Source organism: Dunckerocampus dactyliophorus, chromosome 17 (assembly GCF_027744805.1).
Source record: "Dunckerocampus dactyliophorus isolate RoL2022-P2 chromosome 17, RoL_Ddac_1.1, whole genome shotgun sequence".
NCBI classification, from domain to species: domain Eukaryota; kingdom Metazoa; phylum Chordata; class Actinopteri; order Syngnathiformes; family Syngnathidae; genus Dunckerocampus; species Dunckerocampus dactyliophorus.
Genome location: NC_072835.1, coordinates 23,659,552 through 23,677,239, shown reverse-complemented (window position 1 = coordinate 23,677,239; position 17,688 = coordinate 23,659,552). Strand labels below are relative to the sequence as shown.

Genomic DNA, 17,688 nt, shown 5'->3' with positions numbered 1-17,688 from the left:
TAGATTGACTACTTCGCCCAAAATACATGCGCCGTCTCAGCTTTATCGGCTTCATTCACAAATGACTGACTTGGTGGAAACTCAGCACAGCTGACTGAATCACCTTTAAACTTGCATCCAAGTCACTCGCACAACAAGCAAAGACGTTTCCACGGGTCAAGTTTTTGCGAACCCAGTTACGTCACATTAAGAAACAACAGCGCTAGAGCGATACAGCAGTGTCTTTGGGGGAGGAGGGAGAGTGTTCACAGCGCCAGGCGAGCAACAAGACAAAAGCGCTTGGCAGGTGAGCGGGATTGAAAGAGAGAGACAGAAAGAAAGAGTTGGAGACTATCAGAGTCACAGCGAAGCACCAGCAGAAGTGCTGATGATCTGCTCGTCTACGCCTGGATCAATACTCCTTCAGCTCGTACAGCGGAACCTTGCTTAGTGTCATTAACCCCTACCTGAAGGTCTCACTCCCACTGAATCTAATTTCCCATAAGAAATCATGTACATTCAATTCATCCATTCCAGAAAGCACAAACGCAAAACGTGGTTTTATAGTTTTACAATTCCAGCTTTACATGCAGAAAAGGCGTACAAATTGATGACTGAAATGGATAAATGAACATTTAAGGCAGCGGTGTCTAAAGTGCCGCCCGGGGGCCATGTGTGACTGTATTTCTTTTATTTATTATTATTATTATTATTATTATTAAAAGATTCTGCTGTAATTTTACAAGAATAAAGTCAAAATATGAAGAGAAAAATCTCAACAACTAACTTTGCAAGAAAAAACGTCGCAATATTCTGAGGAAAAATAACATTTTAGTATCAAAGTTGACATTTGATGTGAAACAAAACGACAAAAGTTGGAATTTTTGCAAAATTAGGCTGCTAAAAAAATGATAACTTACATGAATAAAGTGGAAATATTATGGGAGTAAAAACGGAATTACGAAAAGAAAGTTGGAAAAATAATAAATAGCAGAAATGGGGAAAAAAATGGCAATTTTACAAAAATAAAGTTGTAATATCATGAAGACAAATAATGATTTTATTAGCATAAAGTTAAAATATTAAAGAAAAAATACATTATTTTCCAAAAGTCATAAGAAACAAACAAAACAAAATAAAGATGACATTTACATTGGAAAATTAGGTGGGGGTGGGGGGAGTTGTAACATTATGGGAATAAAGTGAAAACATTACAAAAAGAGCATTTATGAAGATTATTTCAGAAAGTTGTAAATAGTTCAGGGTGTTATATTTGGAAAGAAATTGTTGTTTTGACGTATGTGTCCATCTTCTATGCCGCTCATCCTCACTAGGGTCGCAGATATGCTGGAGCCTACCCCAACTGGTACACCATGGACTGGTCACCAGCCAATGGCAGGGCACATATAGATGGACAATTTTACAGTTTCCAATTAGCCTAATATGCATGTTTTTGGAATGTGGGAAGAAACCGCAGTATCCGGAGAAAACCCAAGCACGGAGAGAACATGCCAACTGCAGGTCTTCCCGATCTCCTGACTGTGTGGCCAACACGCTAGCCACTAGGTCACAGTGTGGCCCTATTTTGATGCAAAAAATATTTGTGTCCAAGTGAAAGTTATGCTTGACATGTATCTTTTCACAAAAAGCTGCTTTTCTCCCTTTTCTAGTTGGGAACTGATATTTTCCTGAAATGTACCTACAGTATGTTCTCCTACTGATCACTAAAGAACGCAACAAAAACAAAAACAACACTTTTTTCTGATGAAAGACAAGAGTCTAATGTTTCTTTCAGCAGGTCCAATGTTTAGATAGCCATACAACCCAATATTCTGCATGCCTTGAAAGATCAGTCCAGATGGGCACTACTGAAGGGGTTGAATTTGGAAAAATGGCTGGGATTGAATGAGTTAAGAACACAGTGCATATTGTATGCTAACTGGAGAATGCACACAATTCGAGGCAAAATTGTAGTGTAAATGCTTGACGTTAACCGAAAAACACGCTAACTGAGGTTCCACTGTACTTAAAGAAAGAGCAGTGTGTGTGTGTGTGTGTGTGTGTGTGTGTGTGTGAGAGAGACAGAGGATGTCATTGGCCCTGAGGTTGCACAATGCTGCAAGGCAGTGCGTTTGCTAGCCTCTATGTCTTGGCAGCATGCGGCGTGGACCAGATGCTTTTAATTGTACGGCAGCCTCTCCATGATCTGTTCAGTCACCAAGCGCTACGAGCTCAGTTAAGCTCACCACCAAAACCACAAACTCTCTCTTCCTTGTCATGAAAACTACTGCAGCTGGTACCAAAACAAAAGGACAGCAGACAGAAGTTGGGTTTGATTGCCTTAAGGCTTCAATTAAAGTACTACAGGGCTTTTGAGCTCATGGCAAGTACAGGATGTACAGCATACCTCCACCGGACCACCACTACTCTACACCTCCTTGTTCATTCAAAGTTTCAAAGGGCCCAAACGGACTAGGTTTACAAGCTGGAAGTCAGCCCAGACACGAGACGCGGTGACCTCAGTGCGCTGAGTCACCACCGTGATCGATAGAGCTGGCGGTCGACACATCAGCCGTCTGTGAAGAACGCAGTTCCTCCGTTTCTTGTGGTGCTCACAAAAGCAAAGAATGAAGTTGTGCTCACCTCGTAGGTAGCAGAGACGCGTCACCCATCCACCAACTGGCCGCCTGCTGCCGCAATGAGGCGGTGAGGTCATCGGCTTCAGCGTCTCGCTCCGAATTTAAACCCTACGCACCGAACGACGTGGGAGGAAGGAAACCAGTGTCAAAAGATTTCTTTCTGTATTTTATTTATATTCTGCTGAGCCGTCTTGAGGTCACAGCCGCGCTGATGTGCCTCCCATAATTTTTGTAGTCGCTGTTGTCATGGTGATATTTAAGATTTAACTGCTTTGACGGAACACGGCAGGATTGGAAACAGACGCTTTTACAAAGGGGCGGGGGAAATCGTCACACAAAACAACCAGAATAAACCAGATCGTAATGGACGTCTCCCATCAAGAAGTGAACACGGGTTCCTGATTCTCATCACGGCGAGTTATCACTTCTGCAATACCACTTTCTGTGAAGAGCACGCACACGCGTTCACCAAGCCCATACTTTCATGGCCTCAGATCTGATCCGATTTCGAGTCCCGGTCCGATACTTGGACGATGTTATTATAGATCATGGAACTGACAATGTTTTTAGCAAGTAACCAAAGTAAAGACGATAACACATTTCTAAAAAGCTTATTCCATTTCATTTAGTGCATTGCTGTACATCAGTGGTCACCAACGTAGCCCCCCACGACCACGAGGTGCCGGCAAGCCTGCTTTTCATTCAGGTTTTCAGTTAATAATGAAAGAACAGTAGAAAGAAATGCATTGTGAAATACAACATATGAGTTGTGGACACCAGCATTTTGTTCATGTTCTGGTAAAACAAGCATATTCACTTTGTTTGGCTTTAAAATAAGCTCTAAAAATAAATGTTACAAAAATGAGTAGCTCTTGACCATTTTCATTTCGTAAAAGTAGCTCTCACAACGAAAAACCTTGGTGACCCCTGCTGTAAATCATGCAGCATGCAGCTCTGCTCGGACTGCCCCTTGAAAAAGTCATTTTGCAGACATCGGAAGTGGCTGTAGGACACTTCCACACGCATCCAACTTCATCTAAGTGAACCAAAAGGCTTCATAACAAGCCACACGTCACCATTCTCTCCTCTTATTGGTCACCAGAATGTAAACAGGAATAAGGTTTGGTAGACGCCCAATGACGTAAACAGTTCTGGCTTTGTTGTACATGACCAAGTGGACATTCTAGCAAACAGAAGCACGCCAGCACTTTCAGAGGAAGGCTTGAGCAAATGATCCTCCTTCACACGTTCAAAGCAAGACATTCTGCCCTCAGACTACATGTTCGTTTTTCACAAAAGAACAATACGCTAGAATTCATTAAAAGGGCCCAAAGGATGCCAGTGAAGTTGACGTATGAGCTGACAGGCTGAGCTCATTTGGTACAGGTGTGATCTACACAGGACAGCTGGTCGGCCCCTGCGGCCCCCGCCACCACCAGGCTAGGTGGATACAGGGGGATGTGCTCAAGGTTACACACACAGCTGTCACGTACTGCCGCACCGCCCCTTCCACAGCTCCTGTCAAAGCAGCGAAAGTGAGCGTGTGAGCAGAAGACGCCTTCGAGAGTCACAGAGGTCAGCGTGCCAGCTGGCGACGGGGGCAGAGGCAAAAGCGAGAAGTAAGAAGTGTGCACGCTACTGAAACTAAATCATTTCAAAACATGAGATGCCACTGCGCCATTGTTAGCTTTCACAACAAACCAGTGTTTGCCATCCATTTATTTCTTTGTGGTGGGCCGACATTTATCATTCAGGCTGACACAAATCCATTTGCCGCGTTTATGCGGAGACTCTTCTGTCACTTCCGCTTCATTGTCCATGTGATGCTTCCCACACTTTAAGATAGGGCGGAATGATTTCCGCGTTAACAGAATTGTAGACAGAATGGTGAAATGGGCCAGCAAAAACAGAACTTACTGTTAAATGCGGAATCTTGCGGAAACTGACCTAACGTGGATGAAATTCTGTCATCGTAAGGAGACAGGACGTTTGTGTGGGAAAGCATTTCCCCGGCGGACTGTTCAATCGTGGCGGAATCTCATCACAAACACTAACCCACCCCCTCCTGAACTAAACATGTCGAGACGGCGACCTGAAACGCCGGCAAAAGTTCCAAAAAAAACCTTTGAAACTCCTCTCTGGCGGAGCGTGAATGGAAGCTAGTGGGGCTAGGTTAGAAGAGAATGCTAGCATGGCCGTATGCGCATGTTTACACCAGGTTGGGTTTTACGTCTCGTTAACGCGTTTTACGATGCCCACTGACGTCGTCCAAGTTCTGAGTGAAATAAGGACGAGTGGCATGTTTATTCTTGCACCCAGCTCGTCTCAACCGTCAACAGACACACTCACAAAACACAAAATAAGAGCGCCGTTTTTCCACATGTTGTCTAACCGTGGAAACAAAATAAGAGTCATGAAAATAATGTGACATTAATAACGCATTTGGAATTGCGTGACTACGTCTTCCTTGACCGCAAGCACGGGAATTACAGTTTTAAGATTAGAAAAGCTAGCCAGGCTATGTCCCTTTCTGGGTTTCTGTGCAAAATTGGCCAGTAATGTACTGCATCAATAATGTAAGGATTTTTGCATTAAGTTCATGGACATTTTAGTCACTAACCCCAAGAGCACACACTCGATGCTGGTAAAAAAGTGTAAAAAGGTAAAAAAAACTCATTTGAAACAATATAAAAACGGAAAAAATGACAACGGATTTCATAGGGCCCCAAGTACGTTGCATGCGCTAAATTAGTCAGATTGCTGAAATAATTTGGTTTCTCCATGTCTCTGTTTATATGCACAATCTCCACTACGATTACTGGCCATGCGCTGTGCGCCTCCCTAAACGCTCCATGGCGCTTAACCTCCTTTCAGTGCCGGTAAAGGTTCGGCTTTTCCAGGTGACCCGTTACGGCACACAAATAAACCATCTCAGCCTGCATTGCCAGATCTGCCTATTAGAAGTGACTTTGAGCTTGTTTTTTTGTAAAAATGCTCGCAAATTCCCAGGTTTCTTTGTTTTGGGCTCGTATTCGGAGAGTCAGTTGCTTGTTTCTGCCAACAACGTCTCAGCTGCAAATGTGCATGAGAAGGAATTCTACAAGCTACATTGTGCTATCAAAGTAGGTCTCTGTTGAAGCGACTACGCAAAACAGTTACCTGCCCGACAAAACAGTTGCCCCCTGTTCAATTTACGACAAGCATCTTGACCTGGATGGCGAGCAATTTGCACAGAAACAACGCAGGTTGGCGCAGTGCGATGGCTACTTTTTTACATCGAAGTACGACCGTAGGGCTTCCCCTATTCACAGGTACTGTACTTTATGTCTTTAATAGCCACTAAAGGTAGACACAGTTGTCTCCTTTTCTCCACAGAGTTACATCCACCGAACACGGATGCATACACTCCTGATCAAAGTCAGTGTAAAAATTGCTAGAATGATCATTTTGCACATTTGGATCTTAATGAGGTTTTAAGTAGAGCTACAATTTGCAAAAACAAGAAGAGGGGGGACACAAAAAGCATTTTAAAAAGTCATTGATTGAAAACAACAATTCAACTGAAATGTGCTGTTTATCAGCTGATCAAAAGTTTAAGACCATTGATTAAAAAAAAAAAAACCAAAAAAAGTCTCCAAAGCAGAACCAAAAAAAATGTTGTCAGTAGGACTCACTAATGAGGAGTTCCACCGTTCTTGTTCATCACTTCAAAGATGGCTTTGGGCATGCTAGATGCCAGTGTTTCCAGGAGGTTAGTGGGAACATTGCTCCAAGTGGTGGTGAAGATGGCTTCACCAAGGGCATCAAGTGTCTGGAACTGATGGCCATTTTTAGAAACTTCCCTTGCCATCCATCCCTAAATGTTCTCTATGAGATTTAAATGAGGGGAACATGCAGGATGGTCCAAAAGAGTGATGTTATTCTCCCTGAAGAAGTCCTTGGTCAAGCCAGCATTGTGAACTGCAGCGTTGTCCTGTTGAAGAACCCAGCTAGTACCACACAGACCAGGGCCCTCGGTCATGAGGGACGCCCGCCCCAACATCTGCATCCGTTTGACGACCTCGCACCACCTGAAGCTCCGGTGTTCCACTGAATGAAAAACCACCCAGACCATGATGGACCCCCCTCCACTGTGCCGGGTAGAAAACATCTCAGGTGGGATCTCCTTGTCATGCCAGTAACGTTGGAAGTCATGTGGAGGTTCCGTTCCATCGTCAAGGTTCCATTTGTTCTCATCAGAGAATAAAACTTTGTTCCACCTTTCAATGCCCCATGTTTGATGCTCCCTGGCAAAGTCGAAACGGGCACTTTTGTGGCATTGAAGAAGACGAGGTCTTTGAATTCCTTTTTGTTTTTTTAAAGCCTTTTCCCTCCGATCTGATGGTTATTGCGCTGCAGTCGGCACCAGTAAAGCCTTCATGTGGGTGGAAGACCGCCCTGTGTCTTGATGGACAGCCGATCGGATCCTCCGGCTCAGCGCAGGTGTGATGTTTTTGGGTCTACAGCTTGACTTTTTTGTTCCATAATGCTCAGGATCTGAATGACTGATTTCCTGCTGCCAACCTCAGCAGCCATGGCACGCTGTGAGAGGCCTTGCTTATGCAGCTCCACAATCCCACCACGTTGAAAAAGAGAAAGCTTCTTAGCTTCACCATCAGGAGGGCATGACAGTGGGAATGATGACACTACATCAACATTTAGAGCACATTTGGGCTTTTATAACCTGTGCTCTTCAACTTTTGATCAGCTGATAAACAGCCTATTTCAGTTGAATTGTTGTTTTCAATAAATGACTTTTTCAAAATGCTTTTTGTGTCACCCCCCACCCCCTTCTTGTTTTTGCATATTGTAGCTCTACTTAAAACCTCATTAAGATCCAAATGTGCAAAATGATCATTCTAGCAATATTTCATTGAGTGCATGCAAACACACTGACTGCATGTTCATCAATGCCATAAAAGTGACAACGTCGGGAGGGAGGCCTGCTACACTTTAGAACTAAAACCACAAGGACGCGGTGCCAGGATGGGATTTGGAACAAGACTGGAATGCAAGAGACAAGCAGAAGGAAAAACAGAAAGAAGGAAAATTCAACAGGAAACAGTGAAGTGCAAAGTGAATTATTGATTCGCTTCATTGTAGCGGTGCTGGCCTTTCCTGCTTCGTTGGGACTCCTCATTACGCCCTCCGTTATCTTCAAGTTGCGAGACGACATGTCAAAGGCTGGCAGGGAAGTGAGCGGGTCCCGTTTTGGAATGCGGCCCTGGTTAATGGTTGATGAACGAGCACCAGAGGAAGAAGTCCAATGCCGCATGTTGCAGCTTTCAGCTGTGCAGCCTGTCGCTCAGTGGCGAGCGACAGGAAAGGCAGCCCACATTCTGACCGGGTCAAAGACGCGCACAGTGTTTACGGAAAAACTGAGGGACACAGCGGAACCGATAATGTTTATGATTACATAAACATGGCAGCTCCACATCCATGTGGTCGGTGGCCAGGAGAAAATATCAATGAGATGGATGTGCTCAGTCTGAATGAAGCGTTGCATGGGAACAGAGTGTCTGGCGGAGCGCTGCGATCTATAACAACAATCCATATCAGCCCACAAAGAGATGGCTGCTACCAGGATATTGCTGGAGATGACACCATGAAATATGCATTTCCTGTCGAGTGCTTGTGACATCTGCTCTAAAGCTGACGCCAGAGGTGATCAGAGACGACGCAGCTGATCATCCACTCTGAAACACAAGCAGCATGCGCACAGGAGTCATGGGATTGCACATGGACATGAAAAATGTGTTCGGTAAGGATTTTTGTGACATGTTGAGCTGCTGGGCTCTCGCAGACTGTAAAGGAGTTATTCAACACCAGAACACACGAGGGAAGCTGACGCAGTGCTGCAGCTGCATGTGTAACTCATGCAAAACCTCGCTCTGTCTCTCCGTGGCTGATGTCAAATTACTAGTATATCACGTCATGAACCGCAAGAGATTGTTTCAACGAGACGCTGCAAGCAAGGGGTTTCTTCGTCACTGGCTCAAATGCACACAAGACGCGCGCGCGCACACACACACACACACACACACACACACACACACACACACACACACACACACACACACACACACACTGGGTCAGATGTAGGCCAGCGGGGGTTTAGGAGGAGGGTGCAGCTGTTAGTACCTGCATATTGTGCGGTGGCGTAAACCTTTTACAGGCCTCTGGCCTCAATGGCTCCTGTGTTGAACTACAAGGCCAACAACACTCCTTGCAAAGCGCTCTGTGTCCATGCAGCACACAGTTGGGTCCGTATTTGTGTGCTCGTGCACGACGGTGCCACTGCTGCTTGTTTGCCTGCACGTGTCCTGGCAAATGACCACGTAGGCTTTACAGCCGTTTATCTTCAGACTGATGGAACGACTCGTGGGAGGAGAGATACTACAGTATGCTATGTATTCATTCCCTACTATTATCATACTCAAATAGGGCTGTCCAAGCTTTTTCCAGCAGATGCCCCATACAGAAAAATGAAAGGACGAAAGGGCCACTTTGATATTTCCTAAGTTTAGAAATATTTCCAGAAATAAAATGCACGTCAGCATTAAAGGTGATCAAGGTGAAAAAGCGCATTACGAGTGTCAAGTTCAGTCTAATTCTCCAAAAATAACACCTTTATTTGGTTTTGTTTCTCATATATAACTTTAAAAACAAACTTTTTGTGTTAATATAGCAGCTCTATGCCACTCGCATGACATGACTTCTCCTCATAATATTAAGAGTTTAGTCTCCTAAAATTGTGACCTTTTTATTTGGACTTTATCCCCGTAAAATGACAGCTGTTTTTTCCCATTTCTGCTGGGTTTTTTTTCTTGATTTTCCAACTAGTTCAACTTTCTTCTACATTCTTCTTGTAAAATTATAACTATTTCTCCTTACATTACAACTTTTTTCTCCTCATGTTTTGACTTTATTCTTGTAAGATTACTGCAAATGTAAAAAAATTTTGCTTCTGTTTTTGCTGCTCTATGCATATTTACGCTACTAGAATTTCGTTATTTTTCCACACAATGTGATGTAAAATTATGACTTTTTCTTCACTTTTAATTTGACTTATAAAATGACTTGTTTTTTTTGTATATTTTCTCATTAGATTATATTTTTTAGAATGTGCCACAGGCCAGTGACAAAACAGCAATGGGCCCCACTTTGGACGCCCCTTGTTCTCAACCGACACGGTTGTTGGGTTGTCCTATATGCTGCACACAGACAAAAAAAGCAGAAGCACACACTTCGCCGAATGAGGACACAAAGTGACTATCATGCAAAGATGACACCATGGGGCCTGGTGCTCAGCAACACAACAACAAGGACATGAACGCATCGACGCCTCCCGTGTGAAAGTCAGCTCAGCAGTGATGATAAAAGGGGGGGTGAAGCAAAGTCGTGAAAGCGTGACGTAATAACACCCAAAAGCTGCCAGCGTGTGAGATTATGCTGTAATGGGCAAAATGTCAGGAGTTGGGTTTAACATGCGATCATGTGGCCCAGTGATTACGTGCATGCTCGCGTGTTGCTAGGATGAGGACAGTTTGCTTTGAAATGAATGGATGAATGCAGTGGAACCTCTCACAAACTCCGTCAACACCAGAGCTCCAAGCTTCTTCTGCTACATACTTCTGACTGACACACTTGTTACACTGGACTGACAGAGCGGGGAAATGACACACCCTATTTTGGCCACCCCTCCTGTTCCTTCCCCCATGACGCCAAAGACCACTGGCACTGTTTCCTGTCCCTCGGTGAGAGCCGCTCCCTCTTTTGTGGACATGATGACACATACGCGGCCGGGTGGCCCAACTCAGCGCATCAGCCTCTCGAAGAAACAAACACACGAGACAAAGATCACTCCGTTTCTGGCTACAGGCGGTTCAATGAGATTTTTATAGCGTTCCATTTTAAGACCAGGTTGTGAAGTGAACGTTTCAGCAGAGCTGAAGCAAAGTGACAGGCAGGCGGCAGGTTCACCTTGGGTGGAAACCAACACACGCCGCATCCGCCAGGTGCTATAAATACCCGGCGTGTCAGCGCCGCCGACATCATAGCGAGCATCCCAACAGGAACAACAACGAGCTTGAAAAACAGTCAGATCTGCAGAGATGAATTCTGAGCGCTCGGCAGACGACAGCTGTTTGGCATGAGAGCATGAGGCCCAATAAAACTCCTCACTCTGCCTGCACACTCCAGAGAGGCAATCACAGACAGCAAGGAGCATCAACAGCGGCGTCCTTGTGAGTCAATGGCCTCAAGCAGAGAGGATTGGTACCACTTTGCACACACAAAGATCATCTTGTCTGTGCTGCCACTTTGTTGTCATCCTCTCCACACTGAACACACACACACGTGCTGCACTGGACCAGACAATACAGCTCATCTTGCGAATCAATTGCGCCGTGCCAGACAGGTTTCGTTTCATTTCTCCATCTCTTAAAGAGTAAATACTGACCGCACGTGAGTCATGTCAGGTGGTTAGTTTAGGCAAATTACCCTCCCGATGACAACGTGTCAGTGACGGTTCACGTCCAGCGAAAAGGCACTTGGTAGTGGCGGGTCGTAGCCCAGGAGAACACTGTGATATTGTCGTTCACGATTCACGTCGCAGACACCAATTAGCACTTCCAACACCAAATGATTCCTTTTTCACAAGTCGTGGACAAAACCACACAATTTCATCCACTTTCTCTTGTGTAAACAGTCCAGTAGCCTTGTTTTTATACACTTTGAAGGAAGAGGCTCCTTCACTGGACGAGAGATAGCCAGCACTGAACTCACAGTGAGCCTGTGGGGGCGGAGGGTCACTAGACTAACTACAATCACGGTGTGGACACAAAAATAAGACCAGGGAAGTAAACTACTACTACTACTACTACTACTACGACTAGGGTGAATGATCAACAACAACTACGTTCCCTCTTGTTTTACAAAGCAAGGAAGCACTGACAAGTCTCTTCAAAATAAAGCTGCAAGGAGTGGGCAAGAGAAGCCCACGTTCTGAAGAATCAATTCATGTTCTGAACTGTTATTAATAAAAGACTGTATCAGTTGTGCTTTTCTTGGATGGAGTACAGTGGTCCCTCGTTTATGGCGGTTAATCGGTTCCAGACCCGAGCGCAATAAGTGAATTTCCACAAAGTAGGATTCGATATTAATAAAGTAAATATTTTCATAGTTTGAGCAGATGTGAAATGACACTCCAATAGTCACTTTTACAATATTCTTTGTTTGCATCACATTGCACAGGGACATAACAGACGGCCGCTGCTAGCATAGCAAGCTACGAAGCTAGCTAGTTAGCCTCTCCAATTTACTTATTGCAAACCTAAAGTGTTTCAAACGGAGTGGGGAAGATGGACAAAGAAGCAAAAAATACACCACTTCCACACGGAATGAGAGGAGAACCTTTTTCCCTACTCGATCTGAGCCATGGCATGTCCGTCTCAGGATTAGAGGGGGACAAAAAAAGAGACGAGACAAGGACGACAGCAGCAAGAACAACAATTGTGACGACAAGAACAGAACAACAGAAACATACAGAACTACATCAGCAAATAAATGTCTGTGACAACTATAAAGACGAACAAGGACATAAGGACAAAGGACAAAATAACATCAACAACCACAATGACAATGCTGCATTGAAACAGTCACACATAATAGTAGTAATGAAATGATGAACTATGATAGTGATCACAATGATAATACTGCATTGAAACAGTCACACATAATAGTAGTCATGAAATGATGAACTATGATAGTGAACAGAATGACAATACTACATTGAAACAGTCACACATAATAGTAGTCATGAAATGATGAACTATGATAGTGATCACAATGACAATACTGCACTGAAACAGTCACACATAATAGTAGTCATGAAATGATTATCTATGATAGTGAACAGAATGATAATTACTGTAATGCACATCATTGTAAAAAAAAAAAACTATAGTCATACTGCTGATATCACCGTCGCTGTAATAAAACCAACAACATAATAACACCCTGGTTAACTCAGTGAGTAATGTGGGGAAGTACGTATGTACTGTGAGTGTGCATATGTACGTGTGTACAGTTATCTCTGTATGTGGGGAAGACTTCATATATATATACATATACATATATATATATATACATATATATATATATATATACACACATATACATATATATATATATATATATATATATATATATATATATATATATATATAAATAAAGGTGCAAGAATGTGTGGGCGTGTAATTGTCACTGAGAATGCATGAAAGGAAAGGGGCCTCCCTCCACCTCCCAGAGAGCCCCGCTCCAAATAGCCAGGCCGAGCCCCCGCCGCCTGAAGGCCACCAGGCCCACAGGGGCAGGCAGCACAAAGATCAGCGCCCCAAGAGCCAGCCCAGAGAGCCCTCCCCCCCCCGGGAAGACCAGCAAGGGGCCGCAGAGAGGTAATCCCAGCCAAAGACAGGGCGCCAGCGGGCCGGAGGACAGCCAACCCCTGAGATCAGCGAGAGATCACACCCCACAAAGGCAGACGAGTAGCCTGCCCACACCCAGCGGAGGCACGGGTGGCAGAGATGTATCACCCAGCACCCGACCCCACGGAGCGAACCCCTGTATGCCCCCCCCCCCCCCCCTCCCCCAAAATAAATAGCTAAAATAAATAAATAAATAAATAAAAGTACACACACACAAACACACACACACACACACACGCCCACACACACAGTGGTCGACTGCCCGACACCCGGAAGCCTCGCCCTATCCCCCGTTGGTAACCCAAGGAGAAGCGGAGCCGGGGACCCTGGGGTCCCAGACATACAATCCAGAACCCAGGCGCGGAGAGCGCGGACCGTCGGGGAGCAGGAAGACACCAGGCCACACCCTCCCAACGTTAGGACGCCGCCAGCAAGGCAGACAGAGGAATCAGCGAGGAGGAAACCGGGAGAATGAGCAAGCGGGCGGGAAAACGGGCGAGTAGCCAGGCGAACCACCACACAGCGCCAACTGACACCCGCGGGGCAGCAAACCCCGGAGAGAGAGCGGGAGCACCGCACCCCAAGCCGCAGGGAGGCCAAGCACCAAAGCCGAGACTAGCAGCAGACCAGCCGGCGGACCCCACCAGCCACCAGAAGCCAGACCAGCCACATGCCACCAGAGCCAACAGCGTACCACCCGCGCACCGGAGCCCCACCCCCGACAAGCCCGCAGACAGACCGGGGGAGGCGAGGACACAGACAGCGGCCCAGCAGAGCACAAAGAGCAGAGGCGACAAACGCCAAAGCGCCCGGCAGAGCACAACCCCCCCCAGCGGGCCCGGGCTTGGCCCCAGGGCACACGCCACCCCCCCCCCCCCCCACCCCACCCCACCCCGCCACCCAGGCGCACAGTACCCGCAAGCATGACCAAGCCCCAACCCACCAGTCGCCCCGGCGCCCCAGCAGCCGCCGCAGCGCAGCAACCACAAGCCCCCGCGGCGGCACACGGGCCACTCGCAGCACCGGCACCGCCCCCCGGAGACAGCCGAACCCGCCCCAAGAGCGCAGAGGCGCCCGCGGCATGTGTCAGTCCAGGGGAAGCACCACAAGCTGCCTCCCTGGCGCAAGCCCCGGCATCAACAGGCCCCAGAGGGCCACCCCAGGGAAAGACAGGCGAACCAGACAAAGGCATCCCACAAGCCAGGCCACCCCGGGCGAGCCACCGTGACGGCCAGGTCCCCGGCCACACCCCCGACCCTGGCGGGCAGGCGCCGCGGAACAGGCACGAGGCACCCCAATCCAGCCCGCCCCACCCGTGTATGTGATAAGGTGTGATTGTGTCTATTATGCAATAAAAAAAATAATAAATAAATAAAATAAAATAAAAGAGGACAGCTATGAAGAGCTGGTCTCCCTGAGGGGTGTATCTGTGTGCATGTATATGCACACAGGTGTATGTGGGTGTATGTGGATGATAGCTAATGATGCAATTAAAATCGGGGGACAGCTGCCGCTCGGAGGGCCCCTCACCTGACCAGCCCCCCCAAACCCTAAGTGTCTACTGTGCGATTAAAATTGGGGGGCAACATGTCAGTGGCACGGCAGGGGCAAAGGAGCCCGGCAAGGCAGCTCCCCTACCCAATCCGACCGTAGGCCACCCCCCAAAGTCCTACATGTATGTGAGGTGGTGCAGTGGAACAGGAAGGACGGGGGCCCCATACCCCAACGCCGCCCAAACCGAGCAAGGGGGGACCAAGGACACATGACCGACCGGCCACCCACCACAGCCCAGGCTCGGGCGAGCCACAGGCCGCAGGACACACCACAGGCCCTATCCGGCCCGCCAGGATGCCCAGTCCGGCCCATCCAACCCCCCAGAGGCGATACCCCCAGCGCCCCCCAACACCGGAGCCCCACCGGAGGTAGCGTCCACAGCGCCACCTCTAAACCGCCAAACACCACGGACCAGCCACACGCCCCAAGGCAGATCCGACCGCTACCAGGACAGTGGGAACCGCGCCCAGGCGCCCCCCGCATACCACCACGGCCGGCAAGGGAGCAACACTACGGCGACCACAAGAGCACCGGACCCCACATAGAGCGGAGCACGGCCACCCCCACAAAGCACGCAAGCCAGAGGCGCCAGGGAGGGACAGAGAAGCAAGCACCACATGACAGGGCCCACGAGAGGAGCGACCCCGCGCCTGGCGCCCAAGCAGATGCCGCCGCCCGCCCCCCCCACGCCGCAGACAGGCCACCACTCCACCCCCTGCCCATCCACCAACACGCCAAGGGAGAAACCCCGGAGGGAGGGAGACAACCGCTAGCCAGGAAGCAGAGACCAGCAGGTAGTAGGGACCGCAACGCCAGCCCCACCCTCAAGCCCCCGACCAAAGCCATGCCCGACCGCCCCACCCCGGAGCAAGCATCTCCCTGCCGATCCAGGCCAGCGCCACGCAGAAGAACACCACACCGCTCGCCCCCACATGCCCATCCGCCCGCGGCCCCCCCACTTCCCCGCCTACCAAGCCACAGCGGCCCCGTCCCTGAAGGGAGAAAGCAATGGATCCCCCCACCCCAGCACCACACCCCCCCCACCCCGAGCCCAAACCGCACATCCACGACCCCCACCTCCGCGCCCCTAGTCAAAAGGGGGACAGTCACAGGAGCTGGAAGACAACAAGCAGCTCCCACCTGTCACACATACACCACACACATAAATCAGTAAAGTAAAGTAAAATAAAATAAAATAGAAAAAAAGAGGGCAACCCAAGGGGGGAGATAGCTCCGCAGGAGCAGCTGGGCTCAAGCACCCGCGCCCCCACCAGGGGGAGAGGCCGGCCCCCACACCCCACACCGGACGACCCCACGTGGCAGTCGAGCAGGAGGGCCCAGTGCAGACCCCGCCCCATCCACAGAGGCAAAGGAGGCGAGGGAGAGCCAGCGCCACCAGCCGCACATGGGCCCCCCCCAGCAGCAGTAGGCGCCCGGCACCCGCAGGATGCAGCACCCCGCCCAACCACCACCCCGGAGGCCAACCAACGCCGCCCCCTGGACGGCCCCCCAGCCCCATCACCCGACCAGGACCCCTCCCCATCCCCATCCCCACCCACCAGCCCCCCCAGGCAGGCAGCCCAGCAAAGACGACCCGGGACACCAGGGCCACCCAGCGACCAGGACCACACCCCAAGCCATATGAACGAGACCCCCAGGGGCAGAGACAGACGCCCTCACCCCCCCAGAGAGTCAGGTCAGGGAATTAATTATTGGTGACCATATAGACTGAAATTCTGACACTTGTTCTTTAGATTCAGCAGACATTCTCTCCATAGTTATTTGATCTAACAAAAGATTTTTGTAAAGAGCTATGTTCAGTTTCTTCCTTGATTTCCAATTGATGAGAATGGTTTTCTTGGCGATGCTTAATGCAGTGATGAGAAGCTGTGTTTGGTTTGTTTCTACATCAATTGTGTCGAGGAAAAGGTTTCTTGAGACGTCATCTGTACTTCTGTGTAGAAGGTGTCGGACGTTTCGCTCCTCATCCGAAGAGCTTCGTCAGCAAACTAATAAGTGCTGGTAGCTTAGGCCTTAAATACAGTAAGAGTGGGCGGAATTGGTGTGCCAACACCCTCCTCCTATTGGTTCGTTACACTAAGCCTGGGCGGAGCAGTGGTATAATCCTATCCTGTTATTCACACCTACGATAAAAGGGAAGTGTCGCTCCCTGAATTGGGTATGAACGACTCTGATACTGGCTTGTTAGCATCTATTGTTCTGGCTCGGCCCTGCCTTCACCTCATTTGCAAGACTAAGAGCTGTGGGTTTTGGTCTCAGTAACCTGCTGAACACAGGGTCCAAATTGAACCTCAAACCACCATTCCGATTCAATGATGGGTTCTGTTGTTTGACAAAAATAGCTTCCTTTACTCCTCTTTCAAACCATCTGTTTTCTTTGGCCAAAATCTTTACCTCGCTGTCCTGAAAAGAGTGATTGGTAGCTTTCAGGTGTAGATGTACTGCTGATTGAGGACCACTAGCATTGTCCCTGCGATGTTGATAAAGCCTTTTTTGGAGCATTTGCTTAGTTTCCCCAATGTAGTGCTCTTTGCATTCCTCATCTTTACAGTGGATGGAATAGACCACATTGCTCTGTTTCTGGTTTGGAGCCTTGTCTTTAGGATGCACTAATTTTTGTCTCAGGGTATTTACTGGTTTGAAATAGGTAGGAATTTTGTGTTGCCATAAGATCCTCTGGAGTTTTTCGGAGACCCCCGCTACATAAGGGACTACCACTCCTCTCCTTTTTGCTTCTGTGGGCTTTTGGGTTTCTTTCCCTACTCTCTTCTTTTGACATTTGTTAAAAGCCCACCGTGGGTACCCACAGGTTGAGAGCGCTCTCTGGACATGTTGTGTCTCCTTTTTCTTTCCCTCAGCACTAGTTGGTATTTGTTCCGCTCTATGTTGGAGGGTCCTAATAACCCCTAGTTTATGTTGTAGTGGATGGTTTGATTCAAAAAGCAGGTATTGGTCAGTGTGTGTGGCCT

At 48.1% G+C, this 17,688-nt stretch overlaps 1 protein-coding gene across 10 annotated transcripts in view; it reads right to left on the bottom strand.

Annotated features, from left to right (window-relative positions):
- Nucleotides 1–17,688, bottom strand: part of rapgef1b (Rap guanine nucleotide exchange factor (GEF) 1b) — a 60,135-nt gene that overhangs the window by 26,170 nt on the left and 16,277 nt on the right. The gene's annotated exons all lie outside the window — the stretch shown is intronic.